We start from the raw sequence: 25,701 nt of genomic DNA, 5'->3' as shown, positions 1-25,701 counted from the left end.
ATATCATCAGCCTGTACAAAGCTACTCCTTTAAACCGGTCTTAGTTTTTGCAATTTTTGGTTTTATTGCATGTAGCTTGTTTTTGGCTGGTACGTACCATTTCTTGTTTTTGAATTCTGCGAATTGCGTCCCCAACGGGCGGTTTGAGGTCTTAGTGTGGTACTTTTTCTCAATGTTCGTAGTACTACGGAGAGTGGCAGACACAAGCAGTCTGTTGACTGCCTCATTTCTAGGCATGTTATGGCAATGTAGCTCCCAGCACACTGTAGTTTCAAACTTGGATTTGCAAGCATGACATGAGGTTTTTGAAAAGAAATTGGTCCATCTGTTCTGATGGCATTTCACAGAGAATAAAGGCAGTTGCCACACTTAAATGACCCACATTTTTTTTTTCTATGATGTGTCTTGCAGCCAATAGGACGCCACAACATTAGGCAGAAAATCTGCGTTTGCTTTTTTATTTGGAGAATCAGGGCCCACGTGCTGCACACAAGACCAGAAAACTTGGAGGATCTGTGTAAAACTCCCAGCACCCGTACTCTGCCTGCAAGGACATGAAGTCATATCATACGGCAATTGATAGCTCATATTTTCCTACCTCGAGGAATATGCCACAATTACCAGCCTGCATTTCCAAGCAGTTGCACTTTATGTGGAGGCCAGGCCATTTAAGACTGGAAACCAGAGTGCACAGCTATGGTCTTCATTTGTTTTGTGCTTTACCTGATATCTCTGTAAAGTATTTCTGTGCACCTTTTATGTTATGCAGTGTCACCAATGATTGAAATTAATGTGCACTTAGTTCAGTGGTTCATGAAGAGGGCAATGCAGAGAGTGTCACAATGTCTAGTCAGCAGCATGTTCTTTAAACTTCCTAGGATTATTTATGCCTTGATTGTTTTTTGTTTTAGAGAAATGGGAACTGACCACTTCCATAGAGATTAATAATAGCCACTTCAATGGTAACAAAAAGAGGCCGACAGCCAACAAAAAGGTCTATTGCTGCGTACGTATAGTGGGATATGTTGTTGTATGGTTTCTCTTGCTTGTTCAATAGGTTTTCTATTATTACAGCTTGTGAGTCGGTTCTTGGACATCTCCACAATAGATAATGTGCATTAAAACTTGCAACTAACAAGGATGGCTCTGGGAGCTGGTCAATTAGCTTTTACCCTTCGCTGCACAGCCTATAATCCAGTGGAGTGGAGGTTCAACACATTGTTATAACAAAAATAAAGGCTCGTACTACCACCACCCCTGTAGATTGCTATATATAAAGAAAGTTCAACATGAAATGGATTTCTGGTTTACAATGGTACATCACCTGATTTGTGAGCTCTTCTCTGCTTTATCCTTGCGGAATACATTATTAGTCACAAAATTTGTGGGAGTCATTTTGTGTTTCTTGTAGGCAAAATGTTGGTGCATTATAAATATTTAATAAATAAAAATTGTTCTTCAACACCTTCAGTGGTTCCAACGGATGATACTCTCAGTAGGCAAGATAAGTGGGAAAGAGGGAGCAAGCGGCTATAATTTAGACATTGTCTTTTATGCAACAGTTGGACTGGAGGCTGCTTTTTGAGCTTGTGGCAATTGAGAAGGTAACACCTGCTTTATGGCTATCTCTAGTCTTCACTGATTTCGAGAAGTTCATAGTCACCTCCAGCACCTGCGGTGGAGACTCGGAGGCCAATAGGGATTTGTCACAAGGGGCCAGACAGGCCCACGGGTTGTCTCTTTGGAACCGGAGGCCTACGAGTTAACCTATGGGATGCTGAAGATTGGTGCAGCCACTGGCCATTGATGGGGAGCCAAGGCTCTGGTGAGAATCATAACTGGTGCAGCTAGCTTTTGGAACAACTCCCACTGAGCTTGATCTCGGCCAAGGGTCCGTGATAGTGCCGAGTGCTATTATTCTGGAGACTCAAAGTGCCCTTGCTAGCAAAAGATAACTTCTTAAATATTTAGGCAGCATCAGATAGCAAACTGACTGGCAGTGCCACGCAAACGAATTTATTCAGCAATATATAAATTTTTTTTTTTTTTTTTTTTTTTTTTTTTTTTGTGAGCAAATGAATGGTACAGTATCACTTAATCAGCACTGAACATATCAAGATTGGATGAATGGACCTTCTCTTGGTTCAATTGAGATCTCTCTTATTTTAACAAAAACATTTGCCTCCTAGATACGTATCCACTGTTTCCCGGCTAAAGCCTTCTGGGCAGCAAGTCATTGCCGGACAGCTCAGACGATGCCTTTTCCTGCTCAGGCACCTGGATTGTGCGTTACAAGACGATCCTAGCAGTAAAACTTGACTCATAACCAGAGCCCTTCAGTACTCCCATTGAAGGTCTCTGTCATAACTAAAATACAGAAAAGCAACATTCACTAGTCTGCACCTCAATTCAGCAAGTCAGAGGAACTAGATTTTCATTTGGGAATGGCACACCGCTGAAACTCGGGACCTACCAAGCAATAAAAAAGCGGCGTAAATAAAACCAAACGACATGGGCACTGTCAAGTATATTGTTTTCAGAAGCAAACTACCGTCGGACCATTATGAAGATATTCGCACATTGAGTTTGCCCTATTGTCAGTTAAGCGTGGTCTCTCCATTTTGAAGCTAATTCCGCGTGCACATACACACCGTCACCAGCAGGAGAGTCGCGCACGGTAGACGCAGAAAAATGATCAGCGTTCCAACGGCGATGGTGCCCGAAGGCTACGTTCGTGCAGTTGCTAACAGTCCGCACTGCAACGGAAGCAGCAGACCCGAGCTGCGGGTCGAGCACAGGATGTCTGATTTCAGCGAGGCCCCGATCGAGCTAGGAACTGCCGCGACAAAGGCCCAGCGATGCTGCAGAGGCGCTAGCACAAGCCAAAATGCGATGCAGTGACGGTGGACACGCCTAGAAAGAGAAGATGCAACACGACCGCTCGACTACAGATCGCTAGGCCTACGGTCTCATCAGCACTAGGCAGCACGGACCACAGACAAAGTGTTCTAGAAGGCTTCTACTCTAGAAAGTATAAGAAAATTCAGCAATCCACCATTAAACCAACGACGTCATTCGTTGTTTAACCAAAGGAAAAAAACAGCGCTAAATATTAGACAGAACACACAGAAAGACTAGAAAGACGAACGGGACAGGCCAGACCAACTAGCCCAGCAAGAGGTACTGTTGACGTCATTCGTTCTGAACATGGTCTGAGCGTCACTTCTGGTTTATGACGTCATATTTGATTATGACGTTTCTTTCGTGCGTTGAATTAGCCACTCTTGTCTCTGAACGTTATTTTTATAAAATAATGAAATTGTTTGTGGAGTTACGAGGTGGTCAAATATCCTGAAAATATTTTGATAATAAGGATTTTGATTTTGTTATGTTGCCAGGTTTTTTGTAAAATTACAATGTGGCCAACATTTTAAAAATAAAAATATTTTGTGACCACGTTTTCCATTATTTCAAGGCTCTTATATTCAATACAATTAAAATTAAACTTATTTTCGTGAAAAATCAAAGCAGGGATTTGCACGCTAAAACCCAAAGTTTTTGTGTTGCCAGATGTTTAAAAAGTATTTATGAACAATGTTGTCCGATTTTCATGATTTGCATGAAATAGTCAATGCATTGAGTGGTGATTTAAAACGCACACTACAGTATTAAAAAATCACTACAAAAAGGTTAATAAAACCCGTATGTGTTTTGGTGGATCATGGCTTAACAATGTGCGTTGTCTGCTTTGCTAGGCACGCCTTAGCCTAGTTAGGTAGGAGCTTTCGCATGTTAACGAAAAATGTCAGTGAAAAAGCATATCCGTGTGGAAGACCCAGGTGCCTAGACAATTTCTGTTCGTCTGCGTACTTTGCCGATTCACGGGCGATCAACTGCACTTCGGAGGAAGCAGCTCAGGAACACTTTACGCGTTTTTTTTTCTTTCTCTCTCTCTCTCTCTTTTTCACGGAGTTCGCCTTTGGGCGAACCTTGACGTCCCAGTAGAGAAAAAAAAAAAAAAAAAATCGGGAAGAAAAACGGCGTTAACTTTCCAGTACGCTGCGAAAGGGTAACAGCGGAAACAGGTTTAAGCTAGGCCGAGGCTAGAGCCACGCCCGTGGCACTAGCAGGCTGCTGCTGCCACGCATAAAATACGTCACTCTACGTCATCATAAACTAAGCAAAGAAAAAAATGTGCATGACAGCAAGTAAAACCTTTATAATTCTTATTTAAAACTTAAATTGTTGGTAAAGAAATGATTACTGTCCAGTTTTTTAATAATTTTTACTTATGTAGTGATCGGTAGCGTCGGCGTTTGGCGGTTTGGCGCGTTGGTCGCGCTGGCGAGCGCCAGGAGTGCCAGGAGTGGAGGAGCGTGTGGGTGGGCTCTGCTTTAGGTCTGCTTAAAGGCCCGTTCATGCCCATCTACTACATCTACCTTGGTCAGCATTGCGCGCAGAATGACGGAGTTTGGACGCGCTTGATTGTGACATGCAGCTGCAGAGGAAGTTTTTTTTCTAGCTTCGTTCTGGGCTTCGGGTTCGGCTGTGCATTGTGCACTTCACTCGACGCAAGGAAATTCGTCTCCCCGTGGGCTGCTTATCTCGTTGTCTTCGTATTCCGCCTTCAAATACGAAAGAACTGCAGTTGCTGCAGTGTTCTATTCCATAGCTCTCAGGCGGTACGTTAAGGCACTGCAGTTATCTCCGAAATCGTTCTGCGGCCAGCTAGGCTACTCGTCCGCAATCAATTCAGTGCTAGAATTTCGTGAAAAACAATTTGATAGAATCGCCTGTCAAAAAGGAACTGCAGTCAGGAACAGCTGGTGAATATTTGAGGTTGCTTTTGGTACTTACATAAAACTACATGTATGAGCGCGAATTGGGTTTGCATTGTGGCTCAGCAGTGTGGCTGATCAAGCTATGTTGGTAGGTCAGCAAAAACGGGACATAATGCAGACTCCTGTTTTTGGAAGGTGCACTTGTACTCTGCAGTATATGCCTTGTATCTGAAATAACTCAGCCCTTCTTGCGGAGCCTCTCCGCCCATATTTCAATAAAGTTGCCATCTTTTAGATATTTGTCAAGTCAGTGCAGTGCAGTCTTTTGGCTTGTTCTTGTGTGAAAAAAAAAAAAATGATTTCCATGGAAATCAGTTTCTAAACACGCTTTTGGAACAGACTCGAAGCTCCAATTTGATTAAATTGAACATTCCAGTTGGGCAGTTCAGCTAAGGCTTCCAATCTTAATGCTTATTCTGCCGGCACTGACCTGAAATGGCAGCTCCAAGCAGGCGACAGGCAAGCATGCATATGACACATAAACCATACGAACCTACATATATACCGGAAGAGTTGACACAATCTTTTCTTTTTGGGACCTCGCACATTGGACCCTACTTAGTAGCAGATCTTCAGGGATCAAAGTTACTTCGTTTAATCAACTGCTGTGGTCGTAGAAATTATGCAAACTACACAGCAGTTTAAGTTGCAACATTTGTTTATTGAATGTTCAACAGGGCCTTCTAATTGGATGTTCCAATGTGATTGCCAATCAGAAGTAGAAAAACCATTTGAGCTACATGATTACATTCACAAGTCCAGCTGGCATGTCTTATTTAATCTACTTCATTCCTAATAGACATAATGGTATCTTTTTTTTTTTTGTCTGGGTTAAATTGGCACCATACTTGGCAAAATTACTGTTCAAAAGCAGTTTAATTACATTACCAATTACTTGCAAGCAGTGTTAAAAATGTAATGAAATTACTAATTACTGCTCCCAAAAAGTAGTAACATTACAATTACCTCTGCAGAGCAAATTCCTTCTCATTTACTGTCTGGATTTCATCCGTATAGAAACTAAGTAAAGCTTGTGAACAAAACTTTTCCCCAGACACTAGAGCACATTCTTTCATCTTACCGCCAAATTCTATCCAGTGAAACTATTCCCTCTCCTTTTCCTACATAACAGGCTATTAAAAATATGACAATGGCAACAAAACAACAAAAACAGAATCATGGTCAAACACTCGCCACATTCATTGCACTCAAAGAAGTAATAAGAGGCAAACTCGGTGCCTTGCTCTCGCGGCGAGCTGCTTCCACCGTTCTAAGCCACTGAATGATATGATTTATAGATTCCATGTTCGCGGGACCATGGCAGCTTGCGCTGGGTAATTTTCACACCATGAACATTTCCGCCTGTCTCTTCCCCCCCCCCCCCAACTCCTTTTTCGCCCATGATGACAAGTGTAACAAAGCGCCACTGTGCCTATAGCTGATGCAACAGTGAGTGTTACTGCGCACTTTCAACTAGTTTTGACCTTCAACCATTTTGCACCGCTGTCGCTTCGATGGACCCTCGACGCCTTACATGTACCTGCTTAGAGAATGGTTGTGACCCTTGGACACACAGTTCTACTCAATTCTGTATTTTTTTGTTCATCCATCACTGTGGGACAGGCTTGCCGCATATGTCATTACTGCTTTCTTAGCATCGTACCGGGAGTGCATGATATAATGTATAGAAACAGCAGTTATTCACTTTAGCAAAAGTAATTTTGAAATGAATGAATTACTTTCAGTGCTTAAAGTCTGGCTCTGTCAGAGAGGGTACTCTAGAAATTCGAGCATATTATATACGATCATATTATATACGAAGGAGGTTTTCGTGATCATTTTATGACATGCACCCGAAAAAATTAATCCCTGTGCTCTGCAAGCATGATCGACAAACAATATGTGACATAAAGCAGCTTATAGTGAAACAACAAAGCGTTAGCACTTGTAACATATGTAATATTGTTTCCTGAAACCACTATCTTGTAGCACAGTTCACATCGAGAACTGAATTTCTGACTGTCTGGTTGCGAAGAAAACTTTATAAGAGTAAATAAGTTTAAATAGAAATTTTGCAAATAAATGTATTTGAGTAAACTTTATAGGAGCAGCGAGAGTGCTATGTTCTTTAAAACACTTTACACAGGAAGCACAATCTTAATCGCACTTTAAATGTAAAATCAACTAGGTAGGAAAAATATATTCTATAATTTTTACACTTCAAGTGAACCCATTGACAATTAGCAAGAAATATTGTAAGAACTACCAGCTTGGTCTGTTTGACTGGTGACGAGTACAACATCTGAATAATATTGTGTAAGCATATTGACAATTTGCTCAGCCAGCACCTAAAACACAGTGTGCACTGAACCAGCAAAATCGAAGAGATGGTATGTGTGTAGAATAACTTAACTAGTTCCAGCCTCTGTGTAGAGGGACTGACCTTTGTTTTCTTCATTGCAGATTTTAGAAATTCTGATTCTTACTAAAACAAAGCAATAATTCCTAAAACAACTTGCTGCAAAATTTTCTAACAATCATAAGCATTCTCTGATTGCCACTGAGAAGAATAAAAGGTTGCACCTGCTTCATATTCGTGCAGTGCTGGACACCCAATATATTCAAGTCTCAGACCTCTCGTAAAAACTGGTGAGGGTTCTTGGACGCCGCGACACCCCCCTGACTTTAAGCTCTGCTTTTGATAATCTTTTGATGTGTCTAAAATAATAATGTGGACTATTGTGAGTTGCACATTTATTGTAATGCTAGTGTAGTGCATCTGACAAGTATATTCCCACTGAAATCAGCACTAGCAGGTAATCTATATGTCTCAAAAGGCAAGCATGATACCTTGCTTGTGACCACTGATAAGATAGAAACTTGGAGGATGACAAAAAGACTTGAAATTGAATGTTGGAAAATTACCAGTGCACACAGGACAGGGACAAGGAAGAGAACACCACAAGCAAAGGTAGGAAGAGAGCCTAGTGGATTAGTGAACAAGCGGGAAGTCAAAGGCAAGGTATTCAGCAGTTAGTTGTAAAGGAATGAATTCTAGGAAAATATATATTACCAAGGGGACCCAGATAGCCAGGTGGGCTTAGGAAGTAGACAGCCTGTAGGGATAAAGCATAGTTTACATTGGAGAGGGTTAGTTGGAGAGAAACTAGAGGCCTTTATCCTGTATATGTGGTTATGCTAATGATATGTAACTTGAAACTTGCATGCCCTGGAGAGGCATGCTGTGTTGTACATTTTCATTGCCTAAAAGAAACTCTGAGATATTTAGTGTTTTAAAACATCTGCATTGTAGTCATATTAATACACGCTGTTTCACAGGCAGCTGAATTTGACATACATTTAAGATGGCGGACATATCAAGCACATTGATTTGAGCGTACTAAAATTGCTCTTAGTAATAGGTTTGAGTCGGTTTATGAGCTTTAACATCCCAGAGGGACTCGGGCTATGCCACATGCTGTAGTGGAGGGCTTTGTAAATTTTTACCACCTGTGCACTGACATCGCAGAGCACATGGGCACCTTGCTTTTCTTGCTGCCAAAAAGCAGTTTCCACAGCCATGATTCGATCCCATATTCTTGGATAGAGCAGTCGAGCGCCCAGTCACTGAGCTGTTGAGGTGCTATTTAAATACTTATACTTACCATGTGGATTGAACTATATATAGACATACGCACATCAAATGAAAAAAAGCAAAGTCATATATGGGAGGCAAGATGGAATTGCAGTTTCACTTCACTGTGCCATGCATGTTCTAGAGCGTACAGTTTTACTGATTCTGACAGAATGTATATGATAATATCGATAGTACTAATTGGTAACTTGCATTTAGAAACACTGAGCTTTGTTCACCACTTGATGCAGCATATAATTATGTCCAGTGCAGGAGGGTTCTTGCATCAAGCTTTCTGTGTCAGGTAGTGGCTGCTTGGCACAGCCAGGCAGCTACAGGTCAACTGCCAGAATGTGTTGATGTGAAGCAATTTGAGAACAAATTATTTGTTCCATATGACAAGAAATGAAGCTCACTAATTTAGCAGATTGAACAGTTTTGTTTTGCATGAGAGGATGACAGCACACAAAAATGGATAGGGGCACATATGGCAACAAACAACGATATGCTTGGTGAGCACTCATTTGTTTGGTCATTCCTTCAAGGAAAGGAATGATGAATTGTGTCTTCGTCATTTCTGAGCCGTTCATTCCTGTCTTCCAAGGTTTCAGTAATCTTTAAGGGAGGAGATAAGAATGAAATATATAACTGCCGACCAATTTTCATTCGACCGTTTTTTTTTTTTTTTCAAAAGCTCTAGAGAAAGTTATAGTTAAAAAAACTGAGAACTCTTCGATAAACACTCTTTACTATTAATGACAATCAGTTCGGCTTTTGCAAACGATGGTCCACTGAATCTGCTCAGCTGCTGCAAAATGAAATTATTTTACAGGGTTTTGAATGTAAGAACACAACGCTAGGCATGTTTGTAGACTTTGGTAAAATGCATGAACTCCTCAGTCATAACATATTACTTCATAAACTTAAAAGGTATGGCATCCGCGGCTCTCTTCTTAATCTGTTTCTCTCATATAGTCGGCGTAAACAGGCTGTCTGTACTGATGGTAACCTGTCTGGTTTAAAAACTATACAATGTGGAGCTTCCCAGGGTAGCCCTCTGGGTCCGTTTCTTTTTAGTGCTTATATTAATGATATGGTTATATAAACTTGCTTTCAATGTTCTGTAAGCTGATGATACAAGCTTTTTCTTACTGACTCATCCACAGGTAACCTATTAAAAAGAGGGAACATTGTTCTTCAGTCATTAAACAGATGGTTAATATCAAATGAACTTGTTAATTGTCGATAGTAAGAAATTTAAAACAGTTTTCTTTTGACCTTTAAACTTTAAAGGAACTTTATCAGCACTCATTTTACTTACCTTAAAACTTAATAATACAATAGAAATTATCGACAGCTTTAAATCATTTGCTGTTATTTTTGATGCACATATGAAAGGAACAGAACAGATTACATATATTGCAAAGAGAGTGTCACAGTCTGTTGGCATCCTTTGCAGGTGTCACTGAGAATTTTCTCCAAATCTAAAGTTGATAATCTACAACACAATATTTCAATCTTATCTTAACTATTGCCATTTGGTCTGGACCATCACATAAAGCACTAACATTAATAAGGTACTAATGCTTCAAAAGAAAGTAATTAGATTAATAGCCGGGGACAGTTATACAGCTCATAACAGCAGATTTGTCTTCTTAAATATAAGATTATTTGCATTAATGTCCTCTCTAAATACCAGCTAGTATATTATCTGAGGTTCTCTTCTCCCACAGCAGCTGCTTTTCTTGTGTCCCTCGCTAAATTAAAACCAAAAGAGAAATATATCTTCACCCGATGCACTGATAAATTGGTTCTGCCATCCTTAAGAATAAATTATGCAAGACACTGCAGGCACTAAAGTAGTTCTCATTGCCTCATTTAATTGATAAATAAATATACTTCCAGGGTAAATGATTTCTTTTCCCCATCTCTGAGGGCACTGAAGTTGCATTTTGTCGTGAGTATGGTTGATGTACACCAACATTATTATTCCATTATATATATATATATATATATATATATATATATATATATATATATATATATATATATATATATATATACATATTGCTGTGTAATTCGTTAGCTTTGTTTGCAAGTTCCCTTGTATGCCATTTTATTGTTTATGTTGCTTTTGCACTGGGTCACTCACTTTCAAGCTACAGAGTGGTGGTTTTTTCGTCTGCGGTCGCTGAGTCACAACCATTCTCCGAGCAGAATTTAAGGTACGTGTGGCGTCGAGGGTCCGTCGAAGGGACAGATGGTGCAAGGTGGTTGAAATTCAAAACTAGTTGAAAGTGCTCAGCAGCACTCACTGTTGTGTCAGCTATAGGCACAGTGGTGCCTTACACTTGCCGTCACGGGCGAAAATTGGGAGGGGGAGGAGAGACAGGTGGAAATGTTTATGGCGTGAACATTACCAACTGCAAGCTGCTATGGTCAAGTGTAAAATATATAATGTTCATTCATTCATTCATTCATTCATTCATTCATTCATTCATTCATTCATTCATTCATTCATTCATTCATTCATTCATTCATTCATTCATTCATTCATTCATTTTATGGATAAGGAGACATGAAGCAGTAATCTACTGCTTTTGAGTACTGCAATTCCTTTATTTATATTTGCAGTCTTCTGAAAGTGAAGCTTCCAGTACAGCACTTGGAAAATATTATTTAAAATATAAGACTGTTGGGACTGTGGTTGCTTCAAGTACCAGTGAAGAGAAACAAGCCATATATATCTCCTGTTTGCTAACTTCACCTTGAAAATAAACTGACATCTGAAAATATTATTTAAAATATAAGACTGTTGGGACTGTGGTTGCTTCAAGTACCAGTGAAGAGAAACAAGCCATATATATCTCCTGTTTGCTAACTTCACCTTGAAAATAAACTGACATCTGATGTACAGACCAATTATGGCTAGCCAATTGAACTGAATTGAGCATAGAACTTGCTACAGCAAACAGCTCATGGTTACATTTAATGAAAACTCACGTCCCAGTTCGTCTTCTGCAGACAACTGTAATTTTTTCACTTTTACAGTAAATACATATTTGACAAAAATTTGAAGTGCGTCTGGCCGCGCCGACGTACTTCCCATGAATTAAAATATACCTATAGAAACGCAAAAGCAAAAAACAAAGTTTTTTAAACTCTTTACCACTAGGCTCAGCAGCTCTGATAAGCAGATATAGTAAAGAAATTTGCTGGTCCGAGTGACTTTACTATAAAGGGGTTCTAGTACTAGTACTTATTCAACCTGAATTAATGCTTTCAGGGCCTGCATTATACGAGCTCAGTCAAAAAAGACCAATTGGATATTTTCAACTGTAACCATTTAATTTTCCAACTGGAACCAATGGTGTTTTTTGACACTTAACCCATTGCAGCCAATAGGTGAGACCAATTGCACTCAGTGGGTCCAATGGGATGTGCCAATGGTACATATATACAATGGGTCACACTCATTGCATACAATGGGTCCAACGGAACATACCGAATGGGACAAAAGGTAGACTGACTTACAATTTGCATGGAAACATGCTTGATGGATATCAAGGAGTACAGGCAAGCATACGTCTCGCATAAGAAATGCAGTACTGTACAGTTTCACAGATGCATTATATAACACAAGATTCCATACACCCAGCAAACATACTTCTTAATTCCTACTCTCATGCTGGGGTCAGTCTTGCCATTCGAGTGTAGCTATTTCATTTAATTTTGTAGGCGCAGCGATAGTAAGAGGAAGAATTGTGTTTTAGAGGTTAAGCTACTGATAGTCATATATATCCAAACCAACTCGTCCAGTTTTCTGTCTTCCAGAAGTTAACTGCTGATTGTTGTTATTTTGAATATTGTGTTTGTTTTCTTTGTGAAATATGGAAATGTTCCCATGGATACACCCAGTGCAGTTGGCCAGACCAATTGTACTCAGATGGTAATTGTCTCACTGTGTGCAATGGGCTTGATAAAGTGGGCTAACCAGTTGGTAAAGATTCATTTAACCGAGTAATCATTTGGAACATATATGATCTGATTAATACTATAGTTATGCACAGATGGCACTCTATAACTTTGCACAAGTAGTTGCAGGATCCAAGTGACCTATCAAATTGGAGCCTACTGGAATGAGATTTTCAAATGGAATCAAGTGTTCCAAGTAGACTTTCCAGTGGGTTCCTATGAATTCCAACTGGAACCCATTGAGCCCAATTGGGCTGCCTACTTGAAAGGAAAATTCCAATTGGAAAAAAATTGAGTGCATCAGTACGATTGACAGTCCAGGGGGTTCCAATGTTTTTTTTTTTTATTTTTACTGGGGCCACTTTAACTCCCTCTTTACCATCGCACAGATGAATCGTAAGTGTATCATACTTTCTTGTGGTACGCTAGCTTCGACGCTGACATTTGTTAGCACTACATGTTTACAGAATTTTCAACCTCTATAGTTGCTTATTTCATCTGGAAGTTTTCTAAATGACATGAAATAAGGAAAAGTTTTGGTCATATATAAAAGACGAAAGAATATTTTCCAAGGGCCTTGAAAAGGTTATTCTAAGCCACCTCGACATAGTCAAGCACAATATTTTATCAAAATCTTGACATGGCTTTCGAAAGGGCAGGTCGATCCGCCCTTCTATGGTTACAACATTAAGGCTGACTTATTCACTTTTGGCATTTTTGTTTTATTTATTATGCCATGTGACTCTTAATAAATTAGATTAGTGTCCATGCTCTTTTGCAATCATATCTAACCGGCTGAACTCGGTACATTCACATCAATGGCTATCATTCTAATTTGCTATGCCAGGTGAAAACCTTAACTGGTCTAACTGGTTTAAGGAACAAATTTCCAGTTAATCGCAGTTGAATTACAGTTGGGGATCCATTGTTATCCAACTGGGATGAACTAGAAATTTGTTCCTTAAGCCAGTTAGAGGGATTTGCACCTATGTTCCACAAGTCAGCATTCTTGGGCTGTTCTTAAATCTAATTTATACATAAATGATCTCATGCATCAACTTAAGTTTGTTTTTTAGCTCAACTAATAAACTTGACATGTTTGAAATGGCTAACGGCTAGTGCACTGTAAAAACTACTTGAACTACCAAATAAACAGCCTAAAAATTGATGAAACTAAAATCGAAGGAATTTTATTTGCTCCTAAAAACAAACATGTTTCCCTAAGCCTCAATTTAAAATTAAGAAGTCATGAAATAAACGTTGTGATACAGCATAAAATCCTAGGTGTATATTCTCAAGTCAGCTGACATGGGATAGTTATATTGAGCAGGTTTCCAAAAAACTCCTGTTGTAGGTATGCCCTCTTTCAGACCCAGAATCAAGTTTACCATCTCATATTCTGTTCCCACCTTAACTATTGCATGCTGGTATGGAAGGCAACTACTAAAAAAAAAGACATCAGTGCACTTCTGCCTCTAGAAAAAAAAAAAAAAAAAAGCCGTTTGTTTCATAAACAATTACTGTCAAGCTTCAACAGAGCTAACCATTCAGCATCAAATTGTCTATCTATATTATTTCTTTATAATTTATTATTACCATCTTTTTATCATTTGCACTTTGATGATGAAAAATGTCAGCAATTTAATAACCCAATCAGGGGCAACATTGTTTTAATATTTTGTACCTGTGAAAAAGGGATGATAATTGACATTGCCAAACTAATTACCTCCTTCAGTCTTTTAACTTGTACAGTGCTAGTTCTACTAAATAAACTGTATTTTTCCAATATCAACCTTGTGAGTGACAAAGTTTTGTGTTTAATACTTCTAGAGGGGCCTGTGTTTTCTATTTTACTGTGCATTGCGTGGTACCTTGTTCACTGAACCTATAAATGTGAATTTTGTGTGCATTTTGCTATGTTATTTTAGGAATAGTAATGTTGCATATTGTCGGTACTTTGGTTCATCTTTCATTAAATGCATGCACTCAGAAAAGGCTGAATTTCTTCATTAGAAACTTCTTGTTTGAACTTTTGATAATTCTGTCACTGCAGCCTCCCTTACCTCGTCCTAAACTGTCTCTGCAGTTTTTTGTCCGAGAGTTCATAAATGAAATGTTCAGCATAAATTAGATGAATTGAATTAAAATAATTTGAATTACAGCTGGGCTTTTGAACGGGAAATCACTTCTTTCCAGCTGGAAACCATATATATTCCTGCCAGAATGACAGTTTTCAGGCTGGGTTATTGAACTACCTATCCATCTGAAAAGTATTTTTGTTTCCAGATGGAAAATTTACATCTCCAGTCAAACAGCTAAACAATTTTTAGCTAGAGTGACTCCAACAAGTCATATAGTGACATATATATGATCCTGCACAACACTAAACAACATATATAACTCGGTGCACTCGCGTCGATATCATGCATGGAGCCAAGCATATAATAACCAGGCCATAATTAAGAGGTGCTATATAGTACTTGGTTTTATATGCTAGTGTACTGACTGTGTTTGTGTGATATTATGTAGATATGTTAACGTAATGCTTAATGTCAGACCAGGTGATTCATATGAGTGGGTGAAAATAAGTAGCCAGAGCCCTCTGCTTTATTGTTTATGTAAATAGAAAAAAAAAGGGTGCCCCACGGGGTAGTGATGAATGGGTAGTAAGCAAACCTTTCTAACAAAATACTATATCTGTGCATGCGCTCTGTTGCAGGCAGAATTTAAGAGATTTAGTTGCAAAGTACTGTTAGTTAAAGATGTCTTCGCGGTAAGAGACAGGGAGAAAATTCTGCAACCCACTGCTTCAAGTATATTTTTATTATGTTGTTTTACAGTTATTATTGAAAAAGTGCATAACGATGTAGAGAAGACTATATCAAAGGGATTTTGCTTTGTAATGTTAAATAATGTTTATAATACAACATAATGATATTCTTTGATAATTTATAACAACATAATAATTATAACATTGAAAAGATCAGATAATTACTTATGTAATACAAACAATAATACAACTTACACAATAGTTTTATTATTCTAATGTTGCTACCAGCTGAAGAATTATTTGGCAATTGCTGATTTGCTTCTTGTTCATTGTTTATTGGCATAGATGAAGCATGTATCTATGAGCGGAAACAGGTCTTGTCATCACCTTTGCATGCGGTTCACTCTGCGGGCAAGCAATTTACATTAACATGACCAATATATGTGCAGCAATCCCGTCCTTTGAGCTAAATTGTAGAATATATTTGTAGCAAAAGTTATAAATTTTCAACATGGATCTTTTTATTACATTAACCAGTTCCTATCACTGCTTTGCCGGCTTCCGCCCACGATGCAGCATCACAGCCAGTGAAGAGGATATCGGGTACTTTTTTGTAAAAAAATATCATAATGGGTGGGCTTTACAGCAACATAAGTTGACATGCAGAGAAGCCCCCTGTTTGTATACTGAAGACGTCCTTGCATTCCATCATTCTACAGTGTTCCTTTTTCTTTTCTCTTTCAAAAACAGCGTACCTGGAAAATCATTGAGAAGGGGCAGTAAGTAAATATTTTCCAGCGCTGAAAAATTCGGCAGATATAATATGTGCCGCGTGATAGTTCAACCCGCATGCATTAAATAAAGATTTTAGTTTTTTATTATTATTTTGCATGATCACCACAGCTCGTTTCGTAATATATTCAACCAGCTGTTACGCCCAAATGCGAGCACCCTGTTCTTTCTGTGGTACATATGTCTCACTTATAATATATGTGGCACATATGATAACAGGCCGCGCGCACTACCGCGACCCTAGTGTGATTCGCATTTCATATAACCTAGAATTGCTTACACGGAAGCTCTACTGATAATATATAGCTACGCTTCGGCGTCGTTAGGTCGGATGTCCTGTTCACTGCAATTCTCTGCACTCGAAGTTGTATACTATCATGGTGTTCTCGTGTCTCCCAGGCCGCGTCGTCTGCCATCTCAGCTGCAGCCATGGATGGTATAACAGAATTGACAGGCGAAAACTAAAACACATCATCTATGCGGACCTTTATAGAGCCTGAAATTTAATTTTTAAGTGCAATATTTCATTTGCGGTTGCTTTCTTTTTCTTTTTTTGTCAACAAATGGTACAGTGCGGCACTGCTGCAAGCTACTTTCACTGCGGGACGTATTACAAATGGCGGCGCACTGTAGGATATTCTAGGCACTATATAGAGGAATAGAGGCTAGTCAAATGTGCTAGCCTCTATAGTGTCATGTCTCTTTCCAGGGACCATTACCACATTGAGAACACTTCCCGCATTGACTGTTTTGGTAAGGCTCTCTTAGCATTACTGAAAGTTATATAAAAAGAATTCACAGTGGATTTATTGCATCAGTCATTTATCGTAAAATTTGCGCGTAGATACTTCAATCATTTGTGCTCCCGGTTTCTTCACGTCGTTGGGATACAAGCGGGACAGTGTGTGTACTTGCGAGGGGGCGAGACTAAAACCCGCCATGAATAGGGTTTTTTCGGCTGAAATTTTGTCCCTAGATTTCCCCAAGCGCATTGAACGCCATGTTTTTACAAAGTACCTAAATGCTGACTATTATGTGCCTAGTTGAGTCTGAATTTGTCCCTAGATTCGTGGCGGGCTGGCGGGCTTTTCGGCTCTTTCCTCGTTGTCGCCGACGGCGTCCAGAGCTTTTGGATTGACGAGCTCTGGACGACGCCGTCGTCGGCGCATTCGGGCAGTGTTTGTAAAGTCTCCCAGTTTATTGGCGTGGTTTTGCTGCAGCGGAGGTAGTGCAACGCACCCTTAACATTAAACCATTCAACAGCAAAAGTCGGACGTTCGATTCATGGGTGCCGAGCAAATTTGCGATGTCTGCGTCAACGATCTGACATCGGCCGTCGCTTCTCACGTAAGCCATTGTCATTTTTTGACATAGTGCGCTGAGTGCAGCGGTAGGTGGGTGTCGTGTCCATTTTTGTCCGCGAAATCAATGCGAGAGGTGTCATTTAGCAGTGCATTAAGCTAAACAGCAACCTGGTACTTAATTGTTTTTGAAATAGCGTGCAATTTGTCAATTACTTATATCTCTGTGGCATGGATGCCACCTTCTAGCTTTGGAAAGCAATCTGAAGACGGTGCAAAACTCGTGTGTTTTATCAGAACATGTATCGATATATAAACAGTATAGCAAAAATGACTTTGGAAGGAATTAAATTGTTTCCAACAAAGCTTTGCGCAAATACATTTTTTTTTTTTTCTATCAGGAGCTTGCGACAGCGCAACACGACAACGTAGGCACTATACTGTGTCAGCTTGCTGCTTATCTGCTTATCTGATTCTAATTTAAGATGATTAGCATTACCAGCATTTGTTGTTTTAGTGGTTATTTTATTACATATACAAAAGGAAAGAAAAGATGTTTGCCAGCCCCGGTATCTGATATCTGAAGCACCTGAACAGGGGCGGTGGAATTGAAGGGATAGTGAGGAAGGGGTAGAGGAAATCAAAGAGGTGAACGAGAGGGAGAAAGGGCAGGGTAGGTAAAAATAAAAAATATATATGTATACACTATGACACAATATACAGTAGTTCGCTTGAGGCCCAGAGTAACGAATGCAGCGAGCTGCCAAAATGCGGCCAGGAAGGTAGCTTGCTTAACTTCCTTCAGGTCACTTGCAGCTGCCTTGTTACTGTATACGTGTTAGTAAACTATAAACTTTGGCTGATATCTCATATGCAATGCTGCTTGGTAAAGCACTCACTTCATTTCAGTGTTTACATGTGTATATGCCATTTTTTGTTTTTACTGTCAGCAGTCTTGGAGACGCAGCCGCTCGTTTATTCTGGACAACTTTCGCATCCTTGGCTCCCTACATGTACAGTACATGTACCAAGGTATATATATGTGCATTATATTCAGTATTTTCATTTTATTTTTCAGTGCATGAGTATTGTTTCTGCTATGGATAGCAATTTGTTAAGTGACTGAAAAACATTTATAGCTACAATTAAAACATATGAGTGTCAATCTGTGAGGCCACATTGTTGCCATTGTCGTTGGTATTGTCTGGACATGCCACACCCTATACCCAATGAATTACCTGTATAGTCATTCCACCAAACTGAAATTGAATCTGGGTTGCAATACACACTTATACGCTACAATACCCCAGCACTCAACCCAACACTACGTCTCGTCTCGTAACTGCCACACTTGTTGGCTGCTTACTGCACCGAGCTACTCCAGCACTTACTGTTAGCACTACACACCCATATATTGTTTTTTATTTATTTATTTATTTCAAATACCCTAAGGGCCTTTGCGGGCATTACATAGCGGGGGGGGGGGATTCATCAAATAAACACAAATAATTTACATTACAAGCAAAGAAAAAGCTGTAAGCAGAAATAGGTGCACAAAAAACCACGAACAATTTATGTAGCGACATCTAGATGCTAGAATCTAAGAAAGAAGACATCTAGAATGAGAGCAGTTAGGGATAAGAGTAGATGGAGAATACCTCAGTAATCTGCGATTTGCTGATGACATTGCCTTGCTAAGTAACTCAGGGGATGAATTGCAAATAATGACCTAGACAGGAAAAGTAAAAAAGTAGGCTTGAAAATCAATATGCAAAAGACTAGGGTAATGTTTAATAGCCTAGGGAAGGAAAAACAGTTTACGTTAAGTAGCGAAGCACTGGAAGTAGTAAGCGAATATATATCTATTTAGGACAGGTAGTAACAGCAGATCCGGACCATGAAAGGGAAATAACAAGGAGAATAAGACTGGGATGGAGCACATTTGGCAAGTACTCCCAGATTATGACTAGCAGTTTATCGGTATCGCTCAAGAGGAAAGCATACAACAGTTGCATCTTACCTGTACTTACCTATGGGACTGAAACGTGGAAGCTAACAAAGAGGGTTCTACTAAAGTTGAGGACAACGCAGAGGGCTATGGAAAGAAAAATGGTAGAGATAACGTTAAGAGATAGGAAGCGTGCAGAGTGGGTCAGAGAAGTAACTCAAGTCACTGACATTCTAATGGAAATCAAGAAGAAGAAATGGGCATGGGCAAGACATGTAGCGCGAGGAAAGGATAAGTGATGGTCGCTTAGGGCAACAAACTGGATTCCAAGGGGAGGAAAGCGTAGCAGGGGGCGGCAGAAAATTAGGTGGGTGGATGAGACTAAGAAGTTTGCAGGGGTCAAGTGGATGCAGCTCGCACAGGACCGGGTTAATTGGAGGAATATGGGAGAGGCCTTCGCCCTGCAGTGGGTATAGTCAGGCTGAGGATGATGATGATGATCTAGATGCTTAAATTAGCATTACCTCATGGTATAGACATCCGCTCACTGGTCCTTGTTGTCATCCATGGCTTGGGCTTGCAACCTCCGACTGCTTGCTCCTTCACACCCTCGTAGGATAGTCGTGCATGGCGTGTGAGTGCCGTACATATAAACCAGTATCCTTCAGTGCTCTAACCTCACCCAGTATTATTGAGCACTAGACTGGCTTCAGCATTTTGCGCTGCCCTAGCTTAAGCATCTGTTGCGAAATTAAATATTAGCAGCCACATTCTCCTGATGTTATTCTTGCTTTAAATGGACATCAGTATACAGAACAACAGAATGATGATGGGAAATCGTATTTCCACAGATACAACACAAATGGAGTTTTAGGCCTCAGGAAAGCTTTAAATAAATATTTAACTTGATCTCAAACAATTCAGGCCTGCCATAGTCAAGCCCCCACTTCGCTAAAAAAAGAAAAGCAAACAAACAGCAACTGCACGCTAAAATGCAAATGCATATGGATACATTGACGTCATTTGAGAGGCTACACATTTCACATTCATGCGACGCAATCGTGCGCAGCTACTGTCACTTCCTTGATACTGTCCAGACCTGTACCTGCTCATTGTGCCTTACGTTCCCTATTCCTGTGAACTGTTTCAAAGCTTTCTCCTTGTCAGCGGCTTGTGTCACCTTCTTCCCACGCTTACAGCCACTTTTGCCCTTGCATGCAACATGCTTGATTCCATGACCTTGAAAAGGCTATAACAAGTTTCTGCATGCACATGGAAGCAAATTTGTAAATATGTTGTAAGGCACAATGCTTTGGTGTTATACTGCTACACTTGTCTGTTTATTTGTTTATCTGTTATGTCTAGGCAAGTTCTGTTATGTCTTTTTTTTTTTTTTTGTCCTACTGTTATATGTGCTTGGTTTTTCCATAACCACTTCTCTTGATGTCATACGACTCGAGATGCTTGGGGCATTAAACCCCATAAACCAGTTACCAACCAACCGTCTCTTGGCACTAGCCTGATTTCTTTTATTCCAGTTTTTCAGTGGCAAGAAAGCATGCTGTCATCAATCTTTCCTTCCTCCATCCTTTTGATCGCTATGTGGTTATTTCTTTCCCTGTATCATATAAGGGGGACGCTCTCCCATGTATAGATAAATCAGCAACCGTGCGGTACCCGCTTATTGCAACATTCTTAACAAACCATATTCACTGCAGCTTAAATGTGGTGCTGTCATTATATCATAAGCAGAACAGGCCTCTCGGCACCCCTGCTCCTGACCTGAAGCTCCGGATTCTACACGGCCTACCCCGACGTGAAGCAACTTTGCTGTGCTGCCTGTGGGTTTGTGTAGCATTCACAAATTCTCATTCGTTTGTGATAGTGATAATGATAAGTGGGAGGCTTAGCGTGCAACAGACAAGGACAGGAGAGGCACACAGGACGAGCGCTAACTTACAACTGGAAATTGGAAGGGAAAAAGTACGAACTCGAGGAAACAATTCATTCATCCATAGACTAGGAACCGATAAGTGTGTAAGTGAAACGTCGGTTGTTCTGTTGAAAAAGGAAGCATCGTTTTTAAATGCTGTGTAAGTTTTTGTATGCTTCCGGTATTTCGTCTCTATTCTGTTTTATCTGCCTTTGGGTGGCCCTAGATTATCTTGAATTATCTTCCCAGTCATGCAAATTCAGGGCTTTATAGAGCATGCGCACATATTGTTTCCTCGAGTTCGTACTTTTTCCCTTCCAATTTTCAGTTGTAAGTTAGCGCTCGTCCTGTGTGCCTCTCCTGTCCTTGTCTGTTCCGCGCTAAGCCTCCCACTTATCATGTATTACCAACTAGCCCAGAACTCTACTTTGCTCTCGTTTGTGATAGGTATGGCTAATAGCCCTGCATGTGCAACTTGTGGGTCTGACGAGACTATAGGCCACATTCTTTGCGAGTGGACCACATACAATGCGGAAAGACAGTTTCTCTGCCCTGCACTAGAGTGTCTATATGGACACCCGCTGACAGAAATCAAGAATATATGCCATTGGCTACGGCGATCGTCTGCGGTGAAGACCTCCCAGGCACTGCTCTGCTTCATGAAAACCACGGGCCTGATCGGTAGACTGTGATTTTGCTGTGATGCGACGTGATATGGCTGTGATGTGACAGTGCTGACTTCATATTTCTGTAACTTTCTTTTACACATCACTTTTATATCCACTTACCCCCTTCCCCCAGTGCAGAGTAGCAAACCGGTTTCTTCTTCGGTTAACCTCCCTGCCTTTCCTCCTCTTCCAACACCCCTGCCTATAGTTACACTCAGAACTTGCCTGTGCAATGAACCTAAACCTGAAGTTGCAAACCAAGATGAGGTGAAAAGCAACATAAAGTACTGCAGTTCATGTTCAAGACTTTTATAGAGACTCCAATTATAGTTTGATTCAACGGCAAGTATCTGAAGGCTTTTTGCTATGCAGCACGCACAGTGTGGATGTTCTTGATTGCATACAGCTCCCAAATTTATTAAACTGTCAGCACATAGAAACGAAAGAATGCGTCATTTCAAGCATTTAGTCGAGTATCGAGCACACTGGTGATATGTTCATGTTCTCCTTCTTTCCCCTGGCGGTCCGTGAATGGAATGGCTTAGCCGATGAAGTGGTTAATTGCTCATCACTAGATGGGTTCAGTTCACGGCTGGCAATTGTTCCTTGAGTACCCTATATATGTGTAGCCTGACCTCTACAAATATAGTGAAACATGTCTTCAGCGTGATTGTATTGTATCATATCCTTCTTTTCCATTTCTTGTTCCACACTGCCATATAGAATTATATATAAATTAGACAAGTGTGGATTGCCAGTATTCCTGTCATTTGCTGTTTCTATATTATGCCCCAAACCTGCAACAGCCTCCAAAAAGAGGCTAGCAGTATGTATGAAATAAAATAAACCAGTTTAGAAAGCTTGTGCCTTTCCTTGCTTTTTGGACGGAATACAAGTTCTCGGGCCATACAGGATCTGCAACTGCTATGGAGGGTCGCACGGACAAGCTAGGCGCTGCCCGATCAGTTTCATTGTCAGCATATTTTATGTATATACTGAGGGATACCCCCCCCCCCCCCCCCCCCCCCCCAATTTTTTTTTTCTCACTGTGGCTAAGGCCAGACAGGAAAGGAAAGAGGACAGGCCACTAAGGGATAAATTTAAGAGAATGTGTAAGGTCACTAGGGGTGAGTTGGCTCATTTTCCAAGGCTAGGGAACAGTGGCCTATCTTACCTTTTCTGCCTAGCCTTGGCCACACTGCCATAAGTTGTCTCCGAGTGTAATTGAAGTCGAAAATGACTATTAGTGGGATTTGTTTTTATGCTATGTATGGCGTAAATTTTTTTTCGTAGCCAAACTGAATCTCCCTTTCATGCCTGGCGTCTGCCTATAAACTCGTCGACTTTGCGCCTGATTTAAACGAAAAACGCCACCCTTCTGCGCAAATTAAAATTTCAAAATTCGCGGCCATTATCATCATTATCGTTTTTGTAGCGTCTCGCGCCATCTGTTGTGTATGTACACCAAAAAGAGAAAAAAAAAATAAAACATTCAAGATGGCTGCCTCCATGTTTTGCGCTGAGATGCATAAGTGACCGTCTTTTTTTGAAGATTTCTCGTCCTGAATGTTTACCCATAGCAAAGTTTCACGGTCCTCGCTAATAAATAACACGTCCCGCATCCAAGGTGCTGCTTTTTCTTGCAGGTAAGGACATAAGACGTCAAAGGGCCGCCGCACGTCCTCGCGACGGCGCGATTGTTCCCGCTATACGATGTGTTGCGTTTTGTTGCGCCGGTTGTTTTGTGCTTTATGAAAGTTACATCTTTGTGCTTAGGTTCAGAAGTGTGCACCTAAGTGCCAAAGAATGGGTGACGCCGGGACTAAGGAGGTTGAATCAGGACAAAGAATGTAGGGTTTTCTCTGGCTGTCCAAACTCTTACCGCTGTTTTTGCCCGAATTCCATCGCTTTTAATATAATTTATTAACCTTTTTTCCTCGCCCAGCACATTGATGAGCACTGTGGCTACGTAGGGCCCATCGCGCGGTATTCGAGGGAACTGCTCTTGATGGCATAGAATGCCACCACGGTAGGCAAGATTTCTCCTTTGGCTACTACTCTTGTCTGCACCCCTCGCTCTGTTGATGACATTCGAAACGGCACCGCATTTTCATTTACCTTATGGAATGAAAAACGCAAGCGGTTTAACTACTACCTAGGCACTTTTTTGTGCGACTTTTATGCTTCTGAGTGTTCTTTGCTAGAAGCTCTCCGGCACCGATGCTTGCTGCTTGTGCTAGTGGAACGGTAGTAGTGGCGTTCACGGTTTACATTGCTTGAAAGCAGTTTGTCTAGTGAACACTTCGCAGACTTGCAGCTTGTGTCAGCAATACGGCTATTTAATGCAGCAAAATAGAAAAATATTAATGCCATTGTCATGAGGCGAGCCCAAGCTTTTAAGAATGGAATTATCTAGTGGTTGCATAGCGTTTGACCCAACAGACAGATGACTCCACAGGCTGAGAATATTTAGTCAGCCATTTCCTTTCCTGTCCTGTGTACGTACCCTCTCTCTATTTTGTAATGTTGGTAATTTCCTACACCTAGAATAAAGCAGCTTGTGCTCTGCCCTGTGAACCATTTAACATGTGCTGTTTCTAGACCTGCTCAGCACGAGTGCCAATGCTTTTTTGTGGGTAGTGCACCAATCAGGCCAGTAGAAGACTTTACTGCCAAATAGTGTCATAAGCTTGAGCTTATTGAAGGCACTGTGCAGCTGAAAAAAGCCATTTACAAATCGCCATTCCTTGCAACTTTCAGGCTCCAGGGTGTTTCCGAAATGCAAATTTATTGAAGAACCCTGGCTAGTTTTGTTCAAGCTTGGTTGCGGGTTAAAATGATGCACATTAGCCTGCTGGCAAGCTTGCACTGCAATAATTTGCACAATGCTAACGAATTAGGAACAGCCCAACAGCTTGAGTAAGCTTGAAGCAACAGCTTGAGTAAGCTTGAGGCTTTGTCACTGCAGCCTCCTTGCACACAGCGCAGGTTGTGCACAAATGTTGCTTGTTTGCCAGGCAAAATCTTCTAGAAAATGTTTCTGCACCTGAAAAATGTTTCTGCACCTGCCTACAGGTACACCAGCTGGGAAAACTTTTCATGCCGTAGATCTGTTTTCAGCCATGTTCACTTGTACCCTGCTGTGGTGGCTCAGTGATAAGAGAGCTTGATTGCCGATCCCAAGGATACAGGTTTACTCTCAGCTGCGGTGGCAGCTGATGGAGGCAAAATGCAAGGCGGCTTTGTACTTTGCGATGTCAGTGCACATAAAACACCCAGGTGGTCAGAATTTTCTGGAGCTGTCCGCTACAGCATCCCTCATAGCCTATAGACATTAAACCCCATAAACCGAACAGAACACTTGTCAACTGTAAACTTCCATAAGGAGAAAATCTATGCAGCTCAAAAGCAGGCCCTGTGGCTGCAGACAGTTCACCAAAATGTATATGCGAAATTAATTGCAAAATAATGTACAATCCCTTTGTGCACGTTACATAAGGCATTGCAATCCAAGGCAAGCACAGATGGTGGAGGTAGGTGCAGCGTATGTCTAGTTATCAAAAGGCAGTATTTCTGTGCATATCAGCAAAGTATATGGGGTTTTATTTCCAGGCTGTAGGAGGGCCACAATTTTAGCCTCTTGGGAACCTTTATTGTGCACTACTAATACTGCTGCATATCATACGGGCATTTTCGCATATTGCCTCTATTGAAGCAGCATCACTTTTCTATGTAAAAGTGAACATTCTAGTGTCTCATTGCAGGTCTGCAATAATCATTGTAAAAATGTTGAGAATCTTTCAGACGACTGTGTACAAACTTGACTAACTACACATAAC

General features: G+C 40.6%; 1 protein-coding gene and 1 long non-coding RNA gene across 4 annotated transcripts in view; both read left to right on the top strand.

Moving 5' to 3' along the window:
• LOC146171003 (uncharacterized) overlaps positions 1–25,701 on the top strand; it is a 359,551-nt gene that overhangs the window by 69,891 nt on the left and 263,959 nt on the right. The window lies entirely within an intron of this gene.
• LOC146171010 (uncharacterized) overlaps positions 1–25,701 on the top strand; it is a 63,224-nt gene that overhangs the window by 12,458 nt on the left and 25,065 nt on the right. The window lies entirely within an intron of this gene.

The sequence above is a fragment of the Amblyomma maculatum genome, unplaced genomic scaffold (genome assembly GCF_055883805.1).
Source record: "Amblyomma maculatum isolate TAMU_Amacu unplaced genomic scaffold, ASM5588380v1 scaffold_24, whole genome shotgun sequence".
In the NCBI taxonomy this organism is placed as follows: domain Eukaryota; kingdom Metazoa; phylum Arthropoda; class Arachnida; order Ixodida; family Ixodidae; genus Amblyomma; species Amblyomma maculatum.
This window is presented reverse-complemented; position numbering and strand designations above follow the sequence as displayed.